General features: G+C 36.3%; 1 long non-coding RNA gene, 3 other non-coding genes and 1 pseudogene across 4 annotated transcripts; all 5 read left to right on the forward strand.

Annotated features, from left to right (window-relative positions):
• The first annotated feature begins 1,587 nt into the window (after positions 1-1,587).
• On the forward strand, positions 1,588-2,368 carry LOC131008036 (probable methyltransferase At1g29790; annotated as a pseudogene).
• Positions 2,369-4,545: 2,177 nt separating this feature from the next.
• On the forward strand, positions 4,546-5,184 carry LOC131011322 (uncharacterized). Its single transcript, XR_009096862.1, has 2 exons — positions 4,546-4,964; positions 5,145-5,184. It is a non-coding gene; the product is annotated as an uncharacterized LOC131011322 (long non-coding RNA).
• Positions 5,185-5,907: 723 nt separating this feature from the next.
• Positions 5,908-5,994, forward strand: LOC131013774 (small nucleolar RNA snoR116). Its single transcript, XR_009097856.1, has one exon. It is a non-coding gene; the product is annotated as a small nucleolar RNA snoR116 (small nucleolar RNA).
• A 452-nt stretch (positions 5,995-6,446) lies between these two features.
• LOC131013776 (small nucleolar RNA snoR117) lies at positions 6,447-6,521 on the forward strand. The gene has a single exon (XR_009097858.1). It is a non-coding gene; the product is annotated as a small nucleolar RNA snoR117 (small nucleolar RNA).
• Positions 6,522-6,593: 72 nt separating this feature from the next.
• On the forward strand, positions 6,594-6,680 carry LOC131013775 (small nucleolar RNA snoR116). Its single transcript, XR_009097857.1, has one exon. It is a non-coding gene; the product is annotated as a small nucleolar RNA snoR116 (small nucleolar RNA).
• The last annotated feature ends 7,567 nt before the right edge of the window (positions 6,681-14,247 follow it).

A 14,247-nucleotide genomic window follows, 5' to 3' on the forward strand; every position in this document is an offset into this window, starting at 1 on the left:
TAACATCCTAAATATTGATGCAACTATCATTACTCTTTTGAAAGAAAAAATTGAAGTCTTAAAATTAAATAACATCAATTAACACTATAGTAATAAAAATACATCATTTTTGAAGCCATGATAATCTATTCATTATTAATAATGAATAGATAAAAATATATATTTACACATGAAAGTAATAATTTAGAATATTGATGGACATGTATAATATTTTGATTAATCCTATGATATTCGTCTCAAAGGTTTCAATTACAAATCAAATGATACAAATAAATTTCACTCATATGTGATACAATTAATTTGTAGTAAGAGGAAAAATTATACTAACAATTAGACCAATGAGAAATTAGATTTATTTTCCAACAACTATTGCCGGAATCACAGTCCTAATTTAAGTGACGTAATTATGCAAATTCTTATAATTTAAGCGTCATTCAAATTAACATTTTGTTATATTATTATTTAGACTTTAATTTAGTATTATTAATATTTATTTTCTATTGAATTTTGGGTTTATATATAAAAGAAAACAATTTTCTGTGCACCCTTTTCAATAATTAACAAAAATATTTATTTCGCGTACTTTAAACTCAAAGAATCCAAAGAATTACTGTTAAATCAAAGGGGAAAATCAAGAAAATTACTATATAATTAAATTATTCATAAATGATTACATAAAAATAATAATCAATTATTTTTTTCTCAAAAGTCAAACCAAGAATTACATAAAATCTATTCCTCAAAATTCTCAGCCCAATTGCCAACGATAGTACAATTAATAAAAGGGTTAAGTATCAAATACCCCCATCATTGGTGAAGAAGATGGTGTGGGTCCCACCATCAATAAAATAAAAAAATTTAGAAAATTAAAATAATTAACTGTGTTAACCGTCCGTTAAGTCGGGGGGGTTAATTGGCGGCAATTAGGTACTTCAGGGGCTTAGTTGATACACCCCCACCATAGGATGCTAAACGTTCCAAGGGCCTCCACATTAGGGCGGATTTGTTAGTTAACCCTAAAAATATTTACAATCATAAAAGTCTCAATTAATATGAAAGTCTCATTAAATAAAAATAAAGGCCAACACAATCATTTTTGCTGTATCCAATAGACCAAAAATAAACCAAGCCCAAAAGCCTATCATTTTCAATTTAATTCAAAGTCTGATATAGCATTTTCGGTGGATACAATTCAATTTATTTTAAGGGGGGTGTATTAGTTCAAAACTTTAATAGATTTCTGCAGATTTTTAAAGTTTGGGTGTATTAGTTCAAGACTTTTAAAAGTCTATGAAAATCTTGGTGTATTTGTTCAAGACTTTTAAAAGTCTATATAAATCTGGGTGTATTAGTTCAAGACTTTTAAAAGTCTATGAAAATTTAGGTGTATTTAAAAATCTATGGATTTTAACATTGGACTGATTTCCATGGATTTCATTCAAAAAATACACACAAACAAATCCGAGCTCGGACCACGAGAATTCGAAAGATTTCATAGAACCCAGCGGCGGCTGGAACCCAGCGACCGCGGTCTCAAATGAGAAGTGAAGCAGCAGCAGATCAAGCAAAGAAAAAGAAGAATTCATGATGGGCCTAAACCTGCTCCTCCTCCTCCTTGCCATGGTGGCCACCAACATCCTCTCCCTCTACCACCTCTCCTCCACCATCCGCGCCACCATCACCCACCTCACCTCCCTCACCCCCTCAAACCCCCCTCCTCCGCCGTCGCCGCCCTACTCCTCTACACCCACTTCGCCCCCATCGGCTCCTCCTGCAGGGACAACCCAATCCTCCTCCACAGCTACATGAACTACACCCCCTTCGCCCCCTGCCCCAGCGACACCCCCTTAACCGAGGATCTCATCCTCATGGGCTGCCACCCCCTCCCCCGCCGCCGCTGCTTCTCCCCAACCCCTTACCGGAGATGGGATTCGACATGCGAGTCGAGAAATCGAGGTATTTAGCCTACAGAACGGATCTGGATCTCCCGATTTCTCAGCTCCTGCAGCTCGCGAAATCCGCCAATAGCGCAATCAGGCTAGGGCTCGACATCGGCGGCGGAACGGGAACCTTCGCGGCTCAAATGAAGCTGCAGAATGTGACCATGGTGACCACCACCATGAATCTCGGCGCGTCGTACAATGAGGCGGTGGCGGTTAGGGGGTTGGTGCCGCTTCATGCGCCGCTGCTGCAGCGGCTGCCGGTGTTCGATGGGACCCTGGATCTCGTGCGCTGCGGCCACGCCGTGAACCGGTGGATACTGGTGACGGCGATGGAGTTCTTGTTCTTTGACGTGGATAGAGTGTTGAGAGGTGGGGGTTACTTATTGTATCCAGCGCTCGCTGGATTCCTGTCTATCGCCCGTTGAAGCCCAGCGCTCGCTGGATTTGTGGATTTCAAATCCGAAAATATCACGTCAAATTCTTGCTAATTCATTAAAAATCCGATCAAGAATTCATTGAAAATCATGAAGATTCTGTGAGAATTCTATAGACTTTTAAAATCCACGGACTTTTAAAACCTATAAAAATCTTGAACTAATACACCCCCCTAAGTGTGTGCTTTGATCCTAAATTTAGGGCTGTATTAATTCAAAACTTTAATAGATTTCTGCAGACTTTTAAAGTCTGGGTGTATTAGTTCAAGACTTTTAAAAGTCTGTGAAAATCTTGGTGTATTCGTTCAACACTTTTAAAAGTCTATATAAATCTGGATGTATTCGTTCAAGACTTTTAAAAGTCTATGAAAATCTGGGTGTATTTAAAAATCTACGGATTTTATCATTGGACTAATTTCCATGGATTTCATTCAAAAAATACACATGAACAAATTTGAGCTCGGACCACGAGAATTCACAAATCCGGCAAAACCCCGCGCTCGCTGGATGCCAGCGTCTGCGGCCAAGAAGCCAGCGGCCGCTGGACCCCAGCGCCCGTTGCAACGATTCCAGCGATTGCTGGAGCGCCACGGCCGCTGCATCAACCAAACAGCAACTCCATTAATTAAACAACAGCTCCATTAATTAAATACTACTAATTATTAATTGGGAAAGAAAAACAAGAATTAATGCGGCGGATACATGAAGATAAAACATCACCATCTTCTTTTTTCGTGTGATACAAGTATAGTCTGTGGCTGTCAAAAGCCATGCCTCCTCCTCCACCATCACCATGCATCAAATAAATTAATTAATTAATTAAGGTACTACTAGGAAATGTATATACTTGATTGTGATGAGTACTTCTCTTTCCCTTCTTAAATAATCATAATAATTTGACGGTAGAATGTAGAGTATAGTATAAGAGCAGCGGTCGCTGGACCCTAGCGATCGCTCGGTCTCCAGCGCTCGCTGGAACCCAGCGGTCGTTGGGTATCCAACGCTCGTTCAATTCCCGCGCTCGATGGGTTTGTGGATTTCAAGTCCGAAAATATCACACCAAATTCTTGTGAATTCATTAAAAATCCGACCAAGAATTCATTCAAAATCATGAAGATTACATGAGAATTCTATAGACTTTTAAAATTCACGAAATTTTAAAATCTACATAAATCTTGAACTAATACACCCCTTGTTATGAACCACAATAAGCCAAGCCCAAGAGGCTATCATTTTCGAGCACAATATCACTGGATTATATATAGCATTTGTATTCGTTGTGGATTTCCACAGACTTTAAAAAGTCCATGGAATTTAAATTCCATAGATTTCACATAGATTCCAGACGACTTTCAAAGAATTCGTGGTTGGATTTCACCCCGATTTTCACTGATTTTCGAAGAATTTAGGGGATAATTCTGGAATTAAAATCCATGATGCCAACGCCCGCTGAGTCCCAGCACCGCTGGGTGGAAACCCAGCGACCGCTGGAAACCCAGCAAGCGCTGGGTTCCAGCGAGCTTAATATCCAATTCGCAGCTAGCTTAATATCAGCACCTGTTGCAATTGTGGGCCTTGTGGCATCAAAAAAGGCTGCCACCTGAAAGACATTTGCACAAGCTTGTCAGCCATGCAGTCGGTCCATTAATAATTATGTATTCGCACAAGCTTGTCAGCCATCACTTATCAAAAGCACATCACACATCACCAAAAGTTTCGAGGCACAATGTAAGCGAAAACATAAGCCAAAAGTGGGCTATGTTATACCCAGCGCCCGCTGAGTTCCAGCGCTTGCTGGCTTCTTGGCCGCGGGCGCTGGAACTCAGCGCTCGCTTAAAATTTCATGGATTTCAATTCTCGTGGTTCTTGGCCGGATTTCGTCGTGTGTATTTTTTGGATGAAATCCATGAAAGTCATTCCGGATTTTAAGTCAATGGAATAACGAATACACCTAGATTTGTATGGATTTTAAAAAGTCTTGAACGAATACACCCAGATTTATATGGACTTTTAAAAGTCTTGAACGAATACATCCAGATTTCTGCAGACTTTTAAAAGTCTTGAACGAATACACCCAAACTTTTAAAATCCATAGAAATCCATCAAATTCCACAACGAATACACCCCCCTTACTCTCAACAACCAAACAATTAATCCTGGAATAAATATGGAATAAATATATAGTCATATAAAAGGAGAGATCTTCACTTCTAGGGTTTCATGCGCCGCACTCAATGTAGTAATTCTAGGGCTTCTCCCCAAACTCAACCCTAAATCTATCTGCGCACAACCTTTATCAGATCGAAAACTCCCAATCTCTAGTCCAAACCTTTCAACCTCTTGCACAATTCGAAACTCTTTCTAAAATTTCAGATCTGCGTTCTTCTTTTTCGAAATAAACGCCCCACAAATCAACGCTCTTCTTCAAGTGAAAAAATCACTTGTACAAATTCAGATGCTCAAGCGCAATCGCATCTGTTTCTGCCAACTGTAGCCATACCCTCAGACACAATATGCAACATTTGGGAAGCAGAAAACATAAAAAACCGAAGCATCTTCATCAAATCGGAGTATTATGTTTAAAAAGGTATGAAAACCGCTATCCTTACACCTTAATCTAGATCTATACCTCAAATCAGACAAATTTTTTAACCTAAAATTGATTTGTAGGGCATGGCTTCATGATTATTGTAAACCCCAATATTTTCATCTAATATTTTTTTTCCGAAAAAATCATCTGTTACTAACTAAATCTACTCTGTTGCAGTTTTACCAGAATCATTGTACCAACGATTCTAAAACAAAAGTTTAAGTAATTTATCTAGTCCATGCTTATTATTAATTTCACATTGCTAAGAAATCGCCTGTTTTCTCCTGTGTATTTTTGCTTTATTTATGAGTTTTGTTACTAATATTACAATTTTGGTGATTTTCTGACAGAAAGCAGAAAATAATGGAGAGGCGAAAAAAAAATTATATACAGAGAGATGAAGATCTACGAAAGGTTATGATGCAGATAAGTATCCCTCCACATACACTATACACAGATAGAAAAACAATGAATACCTGCAGAAATTTCATCTGCATTTTGTTTGATGCCTCGAATCTTAAGTGATTTTGTCAGTTTCCGCATTTAAACAAACCTGTTTACATATATGAAAAAAATTAGTAAAAACAAATTGTAACGCAGTACATAAATAAATATCAGATAATCTTCAATACAAAAACCCTTATAGACTGATGTGAAGAATATTATGACTCTTTTAGAAAAAATGGAAGCTTCTTAGAATTGGTAAAATGAACACTTAAGTGAATCTGTTGTAACAATGATGAAAAAAGTGAATCTATTGTACCTGATAAATGAGAATTTATTACAGATTTTATTTATATAAGAGCTGGAAAACACATATCCATTGATGTATTAATCTCAGGTATCTCTGAGGCCTTTTTGTTTTATATAAATTTCTTTATAATTTTGATCGGTTTTATTTTACTTTTTATTTGGAAATGAATTGCGATTTCTTCGAAAGAGGCGGTGATCTCGAAACATATACCATCAAACTATGAAAGCCTTGTAATTTGGCTTGTTGATGCGAATCTATAATTATTCTGAGCCTTCTGATTTAATCTTTGGTTTTGTTTGTTGTTTGCTTTGAAGAAACGTTTTTGTTCCGATTATAAGGCAACAAATTAGAGTCACTGATGCACTGTGTAAATTATAATGGTGTTTTCAGCGCTGTACGTTGCCGAAAGATAATTTTTAAGGTGCTGTGATTCTGGCATCGGCTTATTTTTCCTTTGAGCTATTGCATTCAGATGCGCCTATATTTTAAATGTTGTTGGAGCTTTTATTTTCTTTTGAGAATTTATAAAGACGTGAATGCAATCAAAATATCGAAAAGGTCATTTCTTTCCAAATAACTAGCGTTTTGCAATTAGGGTTTTTGGCCTAAAGCTTTCGAGTTCATCTATTTCGTCGCCGCTCCCCAAATTCCTCCTCCTCTTCTCCCTCTAGTAACAATTTCAATCACTTACTTCAGTTTCGTACATAACGATGATAAATTTATGTGGCCGGTGATGCATAGAGAATTGTCCGTACCATCTGATTTCGTTGATGTATTAATCTCACGTATCTCTGAGGCCTTTTTGTTTTATATAAATTTCTTTATAATTTTGATTGGTTTTATTTGGAAACGAATTGTGATTTCTTCGAAAGAGGCGGTGATCTCGAAACATATACCATCAAACTTTGAAAGCCTTGTAATTTGGCTTGTTGATGCGAATCTATAATTATTCTGAGCCTTCTAATTTAATCTTTTGGTTTGTTTGTTGTTTGCTTTGAAGAAACGTTTTTGTTCCGATTATAAGGCAACAAATTACAGTCACTGATGCACTGTGTAAATTATAATGGTGTTTTCAGCGCCGAAAAATAATTTTTAAGGTGCTGTGATTCTGGCATCAGCTTATTTTTCCTTTGAGCTATTGCATTCAAATGCGCCTAAATTTTAAATGTTGTTAGAGCTTTTATTTCTAGTCATAGTTTCAGATTAATTTCTAATTTGTGAAACATCAATGAAGGAGGTGAGCCTTTGGAATTCCACGTAAAATGTCATTCCTCAAAAGTACAGATCCTGCACCATACACAAAGAACACAACCAAAACGAACATCAAGCAAAGAAAAGGAAAAATAGGAATAAAAAGAAACTAAGATAAACATGGGTTGTCTCCCATGCAGCGCTAGTTTTACCGTCGCCAGTCCGACTAAAAAGAAATCTTAACCAAGGTCTGATTGAAGCGTCAGCTGCTTAAATGCCTGTGTAAACACACCCTCTTTAATTACAGCTGTTGGCCCTCGTTATGAGCAAACAACGCTCGTTGCATCCAATGATTTCTCTAGAACTCTTCTTTGGGAGCCAGATTGAAAACTCCCCTCTACCATTTTCTCTAAAGGCAGTACACACTGCAATCCTTGTACTACATCAACCTTGCGTTGCAGCATGCCCATAAATTCTTCTTCAATGGCTGCATCCTCTTGCAGGTTAGCGAGAAATTCTTGCATTATTTCATCTTCGTGTGGAAACTTGTCCAGCGACTCTTCTTCATCGGCCACCTCATCTTGCAAGTTAGCAAGAAACTCCTGCACAATGTCGTCCTTGTCCTGCATAATATCATCTTTCTCCTGCAAGTTATCAAGAAATTTTTGCACAATACGATTTTCATCCAAAGCGTCAAATATCTCAACATAAGAACAATTTATCAAAGAAGGATTAGGAGCAATAGATTTCTTATCAAAAACTGAGAATGTTACTGATCTACCTGACCTTGCCATACTTAAAGTTCCCGATTCCACGTCAATGCGAGTATGGGTGGTAGCCATAAAGGGCCGACCAAGCAGAACAAGATGATCTTTCTCTCCTCTAATTCCTTTACCTGCATCAAGCACCAAAAAATTCACCTGCATTCGGGGACTGCTAATGGAACCGTCAGCTAGCTCTATTCTCATATCAGTGCACTTCAGCTCGTCTTCCTTCTTGCCCTGAAAAATGTGTAAGATTAAATACTAATCCATCCGTCTGCCAAGATTATGTCAAATTGCTTAGGCACAAGATTTAATAAAATTGGTGATGATTTTGATGTAGTGGAGAAAGAGTCCTACCACTTTATGAGATGTGCGGTTGACATTGAATTGAGGTGAGTTTTTTTATAAATAAAGGGTGTTAGTAAGGATAAAATATTAAAGAGGATGGTGGGACTATTGCCTTAAAAGGAAAGTGACATAATTTTGGCGGACACCCAATATAGTAATTGTGACATAATTTTGGCGGACGGAGGGAGTTCATGGATTTATATGTTAAGAAAAGGCTTCTAGAAATTTGATGTGTTGTCATGACACAAATGAAGCTCTTTTAATTAAATTATAAGTGTCCTTTCTTTTTATTTTTTAATTCTCAAACATCCTATACGTATAGAAACATCTAATTTACTTACTTTCCTTATACTTCTCGATAGAACACTAGTCTCAAAAGAAAGTGAATAATAAAGTTTAAGGTTATCATGCTTCTTATGATTTTTTTTAATTCTTGAAAGTATGTGTGCACATAGGGTTTTAATTTTATGAAAGATTTATGTTAGAATCATGATATTTGTGATTTGGTATCAAAAAGTTACGTATAGAGTTGATGGCTGAAGGTGCCATTTTCGGCCAGAATTTTTAGTTGATTTGTTAAACTCGTTTTCTTATGGTAAAAATGTAGGAATGAAGATTTTTAATTTTTCTGTAGATTATATAGTGTTGTTAGTGTTATAATATTAAATTTCATAATTTTTCTTAAAGAATTAGTATTTTTCAAAAATATTGGAAAATGGTTGCGAAAACTATGAAAAATCCCCTGTTTGGGCAGTAGCTTTCACTTAATGATTCGTTAAGTTTGAAGGGTCCTTTTGATTTGAAACTTTTACTGAATCAACTTTATTATGTGTATATCCTTCATGTAAAATTTCATAGATATTTGAGTTCATCTTATATGTTCACTCTTAATTCTAAAAAGGTTGGTCAATATCAAATAGTTTTGCTAAGTTATAGTTCAAGGTGTATAATCCCCTGTTCCTTTGGTATTTTTTTAGTGTTATTTTATTTTTAATGAAACTAGACATTCATAGGTTTCTAGAAATATATGGATTATATTTTTATCTATTTTATACAATAATATAAAATTTTTCCAAATAAGTTAGTTCACAGAGGTGTTTTATTGGACAGTTATTTTGGTTAATGCTTCACAAATTATTTCAAAGGTCATATATAGTGATATTAATCTGAATTTTGTTCCATATTAAATATAATGCCTTGTGATCTTGTGGTTTGAATTTCAGTTGCATTTGATGACGTTTAATATTTATTAAGTAATTTCTAATTATATGGTTTGAAACTGTCCATTTTTGGTAGATCATACTAAATTGTACACATCTCATAATCTAGTAATTATTTTAATTCATAGTTTCTTCAACAATATAACAAACATTTAGAGATTTTCAAAACTATATGTCATATTCTCTGATTTATTTTGAACTGATAATATTATTTTCAATTTGAGTGAAATGTAGAAGAAATTGTGTACTATTATTGCATGTATAAAGTTTTTCAAGTATGACTTATTTTGCTAAGGTGAACTTAGTTGATTATGTGTAAATGTGATGTGACTTATTAGTATATGCTTTAGTGATTTAAATATAGATTATGTTATTATAGAATAAGAAGTACATTCACATTCAAATTCATGATATTCTAAGACTTTGTATTTATTAATTCGGTATTGTGAATCTAGGATTGAAGTATAGACCTATGATGAAGAGTAGATTATATATGATATCAAGTTGGCCTAGGCCCCTTTTGATCACAAGTTTTGTTTCATGCTTCTGACAACCAATATTCATTAGCATAAAACTAGGAGTTAATATTCTAAGCTCGATCAGAGATGTCATTTGAAATCCAACATGAAAGTCTTAAGTTGTTAAAATAAATGACAAGATATTATCTAGTCCAACAACTGAAGGACTACGGGATCGAAGAAAGAGAAGTTCCAATCTATTGTGACATCTCTAGTACTATTGCAATATCTCAGAATCCAGTTCACCACACCAGAGTCAAACATATCGCGATTCGTCGTCACTTCATTTGTGACCATGTGGAAAAGAAGAACGTATCAGTTGAATGGATTCCAATTGCAGTTCAAAGAGCTGATTTGCTTACCAAAGCTCTTCCAAAAGATAAGTTCAACGGCCCTAAAAAAAAAAAGATAGGTTCAACGATCTCTGTGGAAGGATCGGTCTACTCAACCCCGAAGAATGATGCTGCTTTCGAAGATTTCAACTGAAACCACTTCGACTGAAGTTCAATCAACTGTTGCCACTCAACTGATGACGTTGCAACCCAAGAAAATGAATTTTCTTCCAAGGGGGAACTTATCTCAATAAGTCAACTAAAATCGTGGTATCGACTGACTACAATGCTCAGTCGACCAGTAAGTAATTTAAACTTACTTTGACTTTTTTTTTTCTATCAGTTAATTCAGTTATGAGCTTTTAATGTTTATAAAATCTTTTCTCTAACTGATCAGTTACTTTCAATTGCTTTAACTGATTGTTGGAAACGAAAAATGAAATATCTGTGATGGACAAGTACCTTTAATTGTATTTAAAAAGATTTTACCTTGTCCAGATCCTTGAATTTGCTAAATTCATTTAAACTCTTTTGCCTCTGTAATAAAATCTTGAAAATTTCACTGATTTGACAAATTGAAATGATTTTATTCATTTTCTACCTTTTTGAGGCTTACGTCTTCTACAGTGACGACGGACGTGAAAATTTCTTCAAATTGCTTTAAGGCACAAAAACCGAACAACTTTTCATCTTCTCATACTTAGTATTTTAACTACTTTATACCTTGCAACTTTCTTCATCACAACTCACAATTTTCCATAGACTCCTATGTGAGAATACTTTCTAGTTGTAGACAACCTTTGTTCTGACCATGGAGAGATCCATGACAAAGAAGTCATGGAGTGGAAAAATGATGCTCGCACACCTGGTCTATGCCAGACCATTCCACTGGATTGCAACACTTTTTCGAAGTCAAGTTCCTCTCTTCTCTCACTTGTTTCCAGCGACGAAAGTGTCTTCCATCCTTATGCCAGGCGCCAAGATGCTTCAGGAGGATACAAGTTGAAGTAACAATCTCCAAAAGTTACTTCAACTGGTTATCAAGCTCATCTCACGTATCTTGTATACCTCCATGGCATGCAACAACAACGAGCCCTCACTCGTTGTCTGCCGGTATCTTCTGACGCATATGGTCTTCTCAACATAGACCTGGCGCCGGCAAATTGACAGTGCTAGTCCTCACGACTGTCACTGATTCGATTTTCGCCTCTGACACTCATCTCACATACTCTCCCTCTTTCTCCACCTTGTCTCTCTCCCTCTTCATCTCTGATCCTCTTCCACCCCTTTAAGGTCCGTATGTATGGCCGCTCTTTCAAAGCTTTACTAAAGAGCCATGCATACCGACCGATATCCCCAACATCCCTCTCCATCGACGCTTCTCTTCTCCTTTTCCCTCAGCATCTCCCTCTCCACTGGCGTCTCCCTCTTCTGCATCTTTCTACTCACGCTCCTCTCGAATCTTCTTACGAGCTTTTGAGACTCGGAGTTGGGTACCTTCTGATCATAGCTTCTATCATCAGCTCTTCCTTTCTGATGTTGCCAAAAAGGGGGAAAGAAGAAGGCAGAGAAAAACCTTCTCAAAGACTGAAGTTCAGAAGAAACAAGTGCAGAAGAAACAAGCTTAGGAACATGAATATGAAGATGAAGATGAAGATCAAATATGAAGTTTAAGCGCAAACAGGCAGGCTGCTGTAGTGCATGGGTATCTTTGTGTTGTTCTTTGTACTCCGTTTTGATTGTTTTGCTCTGTACCTCAAGTGATTTCTCATCAGTTATCTTTGAAATTAAATGAATTTCTTTTGATCTCAACCTGAAGACAATACCTTTTTGTCCAGGCTTTGATTACTTATTTCAGTTATGTCTTCGTTCTGTTCTTTAACTGTTCTGTTTTTTCTTTGTGCGCAAGTTTATAGGTTATCTTGTTAAGGGGAAATAGTATTCACCTTGTTTAGTAACTTGCTTTTCATGTTCAGTATTTTCTTGTCTTAGAATTGATTGTATGGTTTTGGCATAATCAAAAATGGGGAAATTGTTGGGAACTTAGTGAAATATCCTTGCCCTAGTTTTGATGATACCAAAATCCTTAAGTTTTCTTTGTAATAGACTAGAACCTTTCGAACTCAAGTGTTGGAGTTCATCTTCTAGTTGTTTAGTGTTCTGAAGACTGAAGACTGAAGACCGGAGGAATGAAGAATGAAGAACGAATGACTGAAGACTGAAGATTGAAGAAGTTGACTGATGTTCGCGTTTCAAGGCAGAGTCAAACACTGATGTCTGACTGATCGAGTTTCTCAACTAAAGGATCAGTTACGACTGATTCATTAATGTAGGCCACGTGGATTTAGTGGACTGATACTAAAGTCAAGTATCAGTTAACATTCTTCCTCGGACTGAACCTCCAAAGTTAAAGGGAAGCCACACACTCCCAAGTACAGCCGCATTAAATGCAGAGATTTTAAGGATCGTCATTTCTCTGCAAAGCATTCCTTTTTTGTGATTACCTTTTCAGAGACGTCTTACCTCCTGTACCTGAGTAGCCGTTTCTCACCAAACAAGGAACCTCGAAGATTGAAGCCTCAACAAAGTTCGAATTTCTCTCAAACGGATGAATTCTTGAAGACCATCTCCGCCAACGGATCTATTCAAGACCTCTCCTATAAATAGAGCTCGAGGATCACTTCAATCTTCACCGATTCAAATACACAAGCTGAAACGCTACCGAAATCGCTACTCAGCAAATCAAAACCTTCCAAAGTTTGAATCGAAGAAGAGAATCCTAAAGCCAAAATTAGTCTACTATTGATTACATACATTCTCTTAGAACCTTAGGCAAATATTGTATATTCAAAGCCTAAGTTACTGATTACAGAGAGCCTGTTCTCTGTGATCTAGTTAGCACGTTTTCGAACCTCTTTTCAACTGACCGAAAGAGTGTTTGAGCCGAGAGGAGTTCAAACCAGTGTTCTGACTCCAAGAGATCTTAGCAGTCGCAGGGTAGACATTGTTATACGAGCCTTAAACGGAGCAGAATGCACAAAATATTTTATTGGATAAACAATTTGCATTTCATTAAATAAATAGTTGCATATCATTGAAATATTTAGAGCTTAATAACTCAATCATACGTTATACATTTGGAAAGTAAGCCCACCTGGATAGGCAAAGCCTGAAGATCATACACATAGAAATCTGGCTTGGGAAAACAGCGCTAATCCCCTAGGTTCTCAAAGCCTATAAGAAATTCTATTCTTAATAGGTCTCATGAAGCTAACTTATAGTCTTAGTGGGTGTGCTTAATTACTATGATTCATCACGACGGATTTCAAAATTTGATAGTAAAGATTGAAAACTAATTCTTGAGCTAATAACACCAACAATATCATTACTCGATTTTCTTTAATAACTGGAATTATAACCAAAATCAATTAAATCATAGATACTTTTATTGCATAATGTAAATGCAATTTCATGACATGCTTAAACATATAATACGTATTTATACTTAAAATATGCACATAATAATATTATGATATTATTATGCAAAATCATCATTTAAAATAATTAATTAAGCTAATAATAATAATAATCTAATTAAATAACTATAGGGCAGCCCATAAAAAAAAATAACAATAGGGCCCCAACATTTAAAATCACGGCCCAAAATTTATTTAAAAATAGGCCCAATCATTTAGCCCACGTTTGATTGGGTGTTTTTAGAGGTTGGAAAGGGATTCAATTGAATCCATTGCTTGTTGTTTGGTTTGAATAATGAGATAACCATTACCCTTATATGAGGGTAACCCAATCACCCAATTTGTTACCCCTCAAGATAGAGGATAACAAAAGAAAGGGAATCCAATACTAATGATTCATTTCCATTATTAAACCAAACACTTAATAAAAATAATGATTATTGTTACCATTCCACTCCTTTAATTGATTCCATTCTCTTTCCATTCCTCTACTTGAACCAAACGACCACTTAAAATAAAAGGAAATGCAGCCATCTTTATTAAAAAAAGCAGTCTAGACCAATTTAAAGAATTTAAACGGCCCAACAGAAATTGGCCCAAGCTCCAAAGCCCCAACCCCTTTCTTCTCCTTCAGATTAGCGCCTCCCTCCCCTCAACTCTCTCTCTCCCTCGACACG

This window comes from Salvia miltiorrhiza, chromosome 2 (genome assembly GCF_028751815.1).
Source record: "Salvia miltiorrhiza cultivar Shanhuang (shh) chromosome 2, IMPLAD_Smil_shh, whole genome shotgun sequence".
In the NCBI taxonomy this organism is placed as follows: domain Eukaryota; kingdom Viridiplantae; phylum Streptophyta; class Magnoliopsida; order Lamiales; family Lamiaceae; genus Salvia; species Salvia miltiorrhiza.